This window comes from Nestor notabilis, unplaced genomic scaffold, assembly GCF_000696875.1.
Source record: "Nestor notabilis isolate BGI_N333 unplaced genomic scaffold, ASM69687v1 scaffold22794, whole genome shotgun sequence".
Taxonomy (NCBI): domain Eukaryota; kingdom Metazoa; phylum Chordata; class Aves; order Psittaciformes; family Psittacidae; genus Nestor; species Nestor notabilis.
The window spans coordinates 16,953-26,068 of record NW_009924609.1 but is presented as its reverse complement, the minus strand read 5'-3'; the positions used below and the strand labels follow the sequence as shown (position 1 = coordinate 26,068).

Here is a 9,116-nt window from a genome sequence, read left to right as displayed (position 1 = left end):
TAAACAAACATTACATGTACTTGAAACGTTAAAAGGCAGATTGCTGGTTGTCTTTTCTCCCTGGGAAACCCGGCAGAGAGGATATAGATTGAGAGGTGCAGATGTAGTGTCTATGTAAAAAGTGAACTAACCAACCTGAGCGAACTTTGGCACCCCGAAGTATTAACTCCTAGCTGGTCTCTCTCCTTCTGGGGCTTTGTTTTGGTTTTGTTTGGGGTATTTTGTTTGTTTAGTTGGGGTCTTTTGTTGTCTAAGGTACACGTAAAGAGTATATAGAAGGGGGAAGAGATCTGGCTTTGCTTTTTATTTCTGTTAGCAGCGGTGCGTGCATAAGCAGGATAATGGGCAGCTATATTCTAAGCTAGGTAGTTTTGTATCATAATGCACTCTCGGCAGTCTAGCGAAGCAGCTGGTCAGATGGGGCTGTAGACATACATCAGCCTAAATGTGTCCTTTGGGATGAAAGCTTCTATAATCTTTTCCTGAACACATTTCCTAGCCTTTGTCTATGCTGCCTCCTTTCCTAATGTTTGACTGTATACTTACCTCTGTTTCACCTGACCTCTGCCCTGCTGCCTTCACTCCTATTTAAAAATACCCAAGAAAAAAGACCACTTCTGCAGTTTTACTTTAGGCTGGGCATTGTGGAGTTACAAGATGCAAAATCTTAGCAAAGGGGACAGAGGACATTACAGTATTGCTTAGGCATCTAACAAAACCATGGGTAGCCCAAACATTTAGTCTCACAGAGCTTGAGAGTAATACATTATAGAGTTCCTGTGAGTCCTTGGATGCTTGGGCTTTGACTGACTTTGTCTTCTTGGCCGTACCTCTGGCTTTTTAGAGAACTTGAACCACAATAACGTGGTGAGGGGTTCATCACTACATAACTTTTACCAAGGAAGTGTGTTGCCCCACATTCTGGGTGTGTTCGTAGATCAGTGAATGTGTAAGCCTGCACTTCGGGGTTTTGTCTGTCAATAAGCCATTTCCTAAAATGCAAACAGTACTATGAGAAATAAGTTAGTTTAAACCCATGAGCAGCCTCTTTAGAAGCAGTTGTGAAGCTGCTGACACATACAGGAAAAAGTACCATCAACTGAAGTTAGGACAGTTGAAAACAATATCCCCTTCCCTTTCTGTCGGTTGCACTGTTTTCGGAGGATGATTCAGTAATCCTTCCAATGAGCTACTGCAGCATGGTTCAAAAAAGAAGCTGTTGGTGAGACCCGCTTCCTTTTTTTTAACTCACCACTCTCATGCTGCTGTTGCTGAGCTTCAGAGTGGGTCAGGGTGAGCAACAGTGGTTTTTTCAGCAAACCTTTCATGTGGTGGAGGCTGTTTTGGAGATGACATGGTGGAGGGAAAATGTCACATCAATATTGGTAGACACTTGTAAACTGTGAAAGTAAAACTAAATGCTTATTAACAGCTCATCTTATTAAAATACCAACAAATGCACTTAATGGGCCTTATTCACCACCACTCCATTGAGCCCGCTCAGCTGTAAGGCTCAATAGCACAGCTGCACAGTAACTATTATTTGAGTATGTCATATGCAGGGAGGTGGGCTTCATGTTTTGTTGGTTTGGGGTTTTTTTTCTACATACAGGGTAAAACCATCCTGCAGCTTAAATGTCCATCTGGTTGTTCGCCATCAAGTGTTTAATCTCTGCGTTCAGTCACTGGGCCATAACTGTTTCACTACATGGCGTGCCTCAGTGTCCTGGAGGAATGCAGTGTTTATAACCCTGCCGTCTTTAAGGAGCTGGATAGGTGTGCATCGTTTGGCTTTGAAATCTATCTTGCTAGCTTGATGGATATTCACTAGAAGTCTCTGGAAAAGAACTGATGAAACAACTCTCATGAAGATGAGCAATGGTGGTGTACACGAGGGAGACTTTTCCTGGTCCTCCTTTACAAATGTGTTCATTTTGCCTTTGCTATTGACTGACTTCTCTCATTCTTCTCTGTGGTAGCTTTTTGCCATGTGAGATGTTACCATAAACCAGAGTCACACTTAGTGTTGCTAAAGTATTTCTGGACTTCTTGGCACAAAAACGGTTAGTGAACTACCAAACTTCAGCATAAAAAAGGGTTAGCAATCAAAGCTATGAAAATATGATTAAAAAAACCTTTAAAACGGATTTTTGTGAAGAATCTTCAACTTCTGAGTTTGGCTTTGATTTTGCTGAGAATGTATATGAGGGCAAGAGAAAGAACTTAGCAACTGTAGAGAAAAATGCTTAAAAAACCAAAGCAATATTGTAAAAGATGGTTATTTCCTATCAGCTTCAGACAAATCATCTTTCAGCAGTTATTCCTGTAACATGTTCATGTCCTGTTGATCTCTGCTTCTTTTAACTAAAGAATCAGGAAAGGAAACTGCAGTAAAGTTCAAAGTGGCCAAGCCTCAGAAGATACATAGAATGGCTCATAGGTGACAGGTAGATTTTGGAAAGCTGGAGCCCTTCCTGTTCAGCAGCTGCTCTTTCATTTGAGTGCCGAGGAAAACTGGGTTCTTGCCCAGCTCACATCCATTTCTTGCTAGTTACCACAGCATCCTGCTGGGAAATCTTGACCTCCTATTAATTTAATTGAATTATTATGACTGGTGCTGCTAATCAGTTTCCCATTTTATTTCAGCTTTACATGATTCTCCACAGCATATGGTCTGTTCTTTTTTTTTTTTTTTTTTTTTAATGTCAAAAGCAAGAAAACTCTTGGGGGAGGATAAAGAGTGAAAGAAACAGTTGCTTAGCTTACTGTGAAAATATGGCAAGTAAACATGAAGAGTTGACTGTGCCTGTCCTCTTCCGCTGATAATAGTTTCAGGCATCATCTCACAATCATCTTGTTCTCATTTATGCCTCCCATGGCTATAGCTTTGCTTGTTGGGTCTGGAAGGCTGATGAGAGGAGAACATCTCAATTTACGCCCCTTCTATAATAATGTGCAGAGCAGTTGCCTAGCTGCGGGCTCCATCTTCAGCTTTTCTGCAGAGTTCTCTTCCTTCTCCCATTTGCCTGCTTGTCTGTTGTATGCAGACTAACACATCTCAATTATGTCAATGCTGCTTACGTACTTCTAGCTCTATGTGGGTGAGCAGAAACAATCATTGCTCTAGTTTTATTTCTATTGTATCATCTAAATTTGTGCTTGCTCAACTAGGGAAAGTAGGTTAAGTACTTCTGCTGACCACAGCTTTGTTAATGCAGTCTGAATGAGCCAGTGCCTCAGATAAGGTTTTGGGCTGGGTGGACCTTTAGAAGGGAAAACCTGCAAGTGTTCCCCCTGATGCTGAGGAGGTAGCCAGTGCAAATCTGGAAGTAGCTGGCTTATTTTACTGCAAAACCAACTTGTTTGTGGTTGGTTGGGTTTTGGGGGGTTTTAAATTTTTTTCCTGGCTTTTGGGTGTCATTCTCTGGAGTTACACTGTCTTAGTATAAAAGTGTGCCCTCAGCTGCAGCCCAGTCAGTTCACCTGGGCAGTAACCAAAAAGGAAATGAGGGTTTTCATGGTGGCTGCTCTCTAGGTATCCTTTGAGGTGGTTGTATCCCAAGCCTGCCTTGTTGCTTTACCTTCTCCTGTTACCTTCGCTTCCTTATGCTGATAGTGAGGCCTTCCCAGGTGGATGATTGTTGTTCTGGGCACTTTTGGCTGTTAGGTTATCCCTGTAGTGCTTTGGGGACTGGGAAGGGAATGGACCAACAATTAAGTTGCTGCAGACTCCCAAGTTCCTTCCTCCCCTTCTGTGATAAGCCTGCTAAATTCTTAACTAACTGGTAGCAGCTTAAAACACTCCAACATAGTCAGCTACTCATAGCAAAAGGTTACTGGCACAGCAAGTAAACATGCTAGTGTGGGATAGGAAGAAAACATTTGTAGGTAGCCCCTTGGAAATCATGAGTAGGGTTGGGGAGCGGTGACACACAAACTATTGTTTGTCCCCATAGAAACCCAGTGTTGAAAGGTAAGAGATCTTACTTGTCAAGTTTCAGTTCTGAATCCTCATTGGCTAATTGATGGTTCCTGATTAAGCTTTTGGCTTTTTAATGAACATCAGAAAGGGCACAGTCTCACAGGTGCTGGGAACATCATTGTGACCACTTTACCTGGGAGAGTAGATCTGGAGGAAGAGAGAATCCATTTATACGCTTTGCTGGTTCAATATTAATATTGATCATAAAACAAAAAAGGGGAAATGCAGCACTTCCTCATTTAACCGTGTCTTATCTGCTAATAAACAGAAACACCAGCACTCAAATGAAAGCATATGTTGCTGCTCTTCAGGCAAATAACGCTTTATAATTTATATAAGGGTTTTATCATTATGCAGTTTACAATAATTACTGATAACTGCAACAGAACGACAAAATGACTGAATAGTAAGTGATAGGTTTTAACAAAAATCATTAAATTGCAAACAAAAAACCATGGTTAGTAGCCAGTTATTTTTGTTGCCTGTTGTGGGTTCACACAGACAGCAGCTCAGCCCCATGCAGCTGCTCACTCTCCCTTCAGTGGGATGGGGTGAGAATTGGAACAGCAAAAGCAAGAAAACTTGTGGATTGAGATAAAGGCAATTTAATAGGTAAAACAAAAGCTGTGCATGCAAGCAAAGCAAGGAATTCGTTCACTCCTTTCCATCAGCAGGCAGTTGTTGAGCTGTCCCCAGGAAGGGGCTTCCTTACATGTAACACTTGGGAAGACAAATCCCATAGCTCTGAATGTCACCCCCTTCCTCCTCCTTTCCCCTGAGGGAACAGCATCACATGGTCTGGGGTATCCCTTTGATCAGTTGGGGTCACCTGTTCTGGCTGTGCCCCCTCCTAATTCTTGTGTGCCCCAACCTATGTGCTTGAGGGGAGCGGCGTAAGAAACATAAAAGGCCTTGGTACTGCGTGAGCACTGTTCAGTAATAATTAAAGCATCCCTGTGGTATCAACACTGTTGTGGTCACAGATCCAAAATACAGGATCATGCCCATTGCTGTGAAGAAAATTAACTTCTTCACAGCCGAAACGACTGTACCTGTTTGTGCAAAGGGCAATGTCAGGCTAAATAATTTACCTAAGAAAGTCTGATGAAGCATTTGACATGTTAGGAATAAGTTGGGTGGGGGGAGGGAGGTTGTAGCTTAATCCACTTTTACATGCTTGTAGTTACAATGGGACATGACCTGATCTGGGAGGTTCGAAGCTTCAATAACATTTCTATTAGTTATACTTGTAGACAATTTTTCTTAAGTCTGATGGGATCCAAATACCCAATGGAAGACCTGCCTGTACATTTGGCTGCAATAATTAGGTGCAGTATACTTGCAAAATTGCAGTTCAAGCTAAATTGGTATTTATATTCAAATTTATTAAGTTGAATATATTTGTGGCTGGTTTGAGCTTTAGAGCATAACAAAGATAGTGAAAAGTACCTTTTACATGTCCTTTCGTGCTGACATTAAGTTTATAGATTTATTTTGCTGTTGGTTATGCTAGAGCTCCAGGCAAGGCACTGCTACACAGCTTTTGGGGCTGCTTATCCCAAAACTCGCATCTAGCAAGACCCTGTTTGGGTGTTTCCCAAACAACCAACAAGTTGTAAGTGCCACAGCCTAGCAGCAAGGCTTTGGATCCAACAGTGAGTTGAAAACTTCAAGAAGATCCACTGCAAGAGTAAGGAGGAAGGCAAATGGTTTCTGCAGGTAAGCTGCTAATCTCTTGAGGTCAGGGGACAAAGGAACAAAGTGGGAAAAGGGCAAGGAGAGGTTAAGTGTGTTGCTGTTCATCCTCCTTCCCTCCTCATATATAAAAAAGCCTGTTTAACAGTGAAATGTAATCAGAATATTTGTTATGGGATGTTGCCTTAGTCCTAACTTAGTGCACCAAAGATTGTTTCATTTTGAAAAATGTGACGTTGCTAACTGGCTGATCAGAATACAATTATTCGCCAAAATTCAGTTCTTAGGCAAAGTATTATATAGATTCATGTATACTTAGAAGTTCAGGGCGGCCAATAAGGCAGATTCCTTCCTTTGACTTAAATACTTCCTAAATGATAATGAAGTTGGTCAGTATTACACAAATTGGGTGTTGCACTGAATCTTTTTTTAACACACCTATATCTTGAGTACGTTTGTAGTACTGCTTATTGGAGTGTGGCTGTGTTTCTTGTGAAGGGTGCCTGAAGACCGGATTTATACCTGTGTATTGCTTTGACTTGTGTAACGAGCCTGTAAGAAACTTACAGGTTTTTTATATAAGCATGAGGAGCTTAATGCCAAATCTGCCTGCTTTTGCTCAAGGGTTGTAGGAACATGGATGCATTAGCTGAAATACAAGTATTAATGTCCAAGGCATTTTTTTCGTAGTCAGTAGAACTCTGCTTACATTTGAAATCAGTTGCTTGGGACAGCTTGTACGATACCAAACTTCACTGATTGCTTATACTCCGTATTTCTTTAAAATAATGGAAAGCTTATTGATTGATGTGGTGTTTTGCCTTCACTAGGACTTCTTTAAAGGTAGGATGCAGTTCTGCCCTGCTACAAGCAGACAAAAGCCAGCACAGCTGTGAAAGAGCAGTGCCCACTTTCCTCCTCAGGCCTGGTGGGTTTGTTCTCAGCCTTTCCCACGCAAGCAGGAGCAGAGGCGCAGCAGAGCAGATGGGCATAAGCTCTGGTTCAGAGGTGACCTCCCTTCTATCCCTTTGAGTCAGTTTCAGGCAGTAGCCAGGTGCCCACATGGTCACAAACATGCGTGTACCAGCACACAGCAGGCTGCTGCACTGGGGTGTCAGTGAAGGTTTAAACCTGTGCCTCTGGCAGTGATGTTGTCTAATGCCAGCTCAGTGTCTGTGAAACATTAGCTTTCCGTGCCATGCTGGAGGGCATGTTCACTACTGGAAAGGCACAGTTGGCTTTTTCAAGCACCCATCCCTGAAAATGTAAATACAACCTTGGATAGCCACAGCTACACCGCATTAATAAGCCCCAAATACACTTGGAGTTGACCTTAAATTGCAGAGAGATTAAAAACCATGCTGTCTCACCTCCTCCACTGGAATGAATTTTATTGTGGCAACAGTGTGACAGTAATATCCATCTTTATATGTCAAGGCATAGGAAATGAGTGGGAAGAAACCTAGCCCTTGTCTTGATTTACAAAGTCAGTGAAAATTCAGTCGTCCTTATCACTAGGATTTCGCATCACATTAACCAAGCAAACTTACATGCTTTTCCTGGTGACCTTGGGGTCTTCCCCTATAAACAAAACATACCTGGGGAAACCAGGCAGATCCCACATAATTTCTGGTTGCTGCTTTATGTTCAGGGCATATTTATTCTTAAAGAGTCTAATGCTGATTAATCCCCATCCACCCCCCCACCCTTGGATTGCCTCTTAAATATATTATTAATTGATGTGATGTTTTGCCTTCATTAGGATGGGGGGGGACACACCAGTTTATTTTCTAGAAAATAAAATCACTGTATCCTGCTTTCAAGCCTGGCATTTACTAAATGTCTTTTCCCGGCTTCTTATGTGGCATCAGGAAAAAGACCAGCCATAACTGATGTAGCCTTTCTGTTCAGGGATGCTCTGCAGCAGGCAGTGTGAAACCCAGTACTTCAGTATCAAACCTAGCAGCACAGAGCTTGTGTTTCCAGTCAGATGGACTTAGACCTTGCAGACATTACCAGCATGATCACTGCTGGGTAGCAGTAACTTAAAGCAATGGTGTTTAAACACTTCAAACTGTCTTTCACGTCACACTGGTTTCTATTTTCACAGTCCTGTATTTTGGAAGGGTTTTACTATCATCTTGCGTTTTTAGCTCTCCTCAATTGCTTTCCATTATTGCAACTACTTCTGTCGCATACGCGGTTCAGGAGTGCACAGGTTCGATGCCCTGTGTCCTTTGGTTTTCTGATTAGCAACTTTGTGCGACGTTTCCTGGTGGCTGATTCTTCCAGTTTGTATGCGCTGTTGTTCACTGAATTGTTCTCTTCCTGCCACCAAGCAGAAGCAAATTACTGTCAATCCAGTTTCTATTCTGAGAATAATATTCTTGTTTCTTTCCCCCACAGGATTTAAACTGCCTTGTAAGAAACAGTAAGTAATTTTTTCCTTCATTGTGGTTTTCTCATTAATCATGCTTTTTTTTTATTTAACTGAGTTCATACAGCAAGTTCTTATCAGAGAGAGAGGAAGTGAAGCACTGCTATCGAGCCTTGCTTTGAAAGTTTTCAGTTTGATCCATAATCAGCTCTAGCTAAAAGAGGAATGGGAAGTTAAGCCTTTCTTAAGATAGAGTTGTGGGGTGGGTGGAGCACAACCTGACTTGTTTAGTTTCTATATAAAGCTGATGAATTTTTAAAGATACGGGAATTTTAGGACAAGTTTGTCAGTAAATGTTCATTACAAGCTATTATATCTATGATAGGACTTGATGAAAAGTTAACATATGAACTAGAATTAAAAGAGGGGTATAAAGCTGAAAGCAATTACTGTAAAGTACTGGGCATAAAGTCCATTGAATTAACTTAATCTTAGGACTTTTCTAACCTAAATGATCCTATGAATTGGAAAAGGATACTAGAGTTACTGTAAGTCCCTCTGAGGAAATACATTGGATACATCTGGTGTACGGGGTCAAGTCTTAGCAATGACATGCACAGGAAGCACTTTAGTATAATTATGGGTAATGTTTTTAAAAAAGGAGAACGTTCTGCATATGTCCATTTGGTACCTGGAGGTGTCTGTATCGTGCTGCAGAACATCTTGGTCTTCCTTTGCAGTCGTCGTTCTAAGCAGATTCATGTCTGCCTCAGTGCCCAACCCTGTGTTGTACTGGTACAAGTATTTTTGTAGCTTTGCTTGGTATGCCAGATTAGGGAGATGACTATGCTGAAAATAACCAGGTTTAAAACTTTTTTGGCAGGAGAGGGATTGGGTAGGATTGAATTGGATCTTATTTCCCACTGGCAGGTGGCCATTGGAATACAGCTTGAAAACACAGCTAAGCCAAACTACAATTCCACCATTAAAATGCCACCTTATTTGAATACTCAATTTAAATTCTCCCTTATTGTTTTGTTTTGTTTTTCTGCTTTAGGGGAA

General features: G+C 41.5%; 1 protein-coding gene across 1 annotated transcript in view; it reads left to right on the top strand.

Moving 5' to 3' along the window:
• Positions 1-8,076: 8,076 nt before the first annotated feature.
• The window catches only part of IL17RA (interleukin 17 receptor A), a 12,589-nt gene continuing 11,549 nt past the window's right edge, over positions 8,077-9,116 (top strand). The window contains exon 1 of the mRNA XM_010012684.1: positions 8,077-8,108. The gene's annotated coding sequence lies outside the window, so the exon portion shown is untranslated. The remainder of the gene's footprint in view (positions 8,109-9,116) is intronic.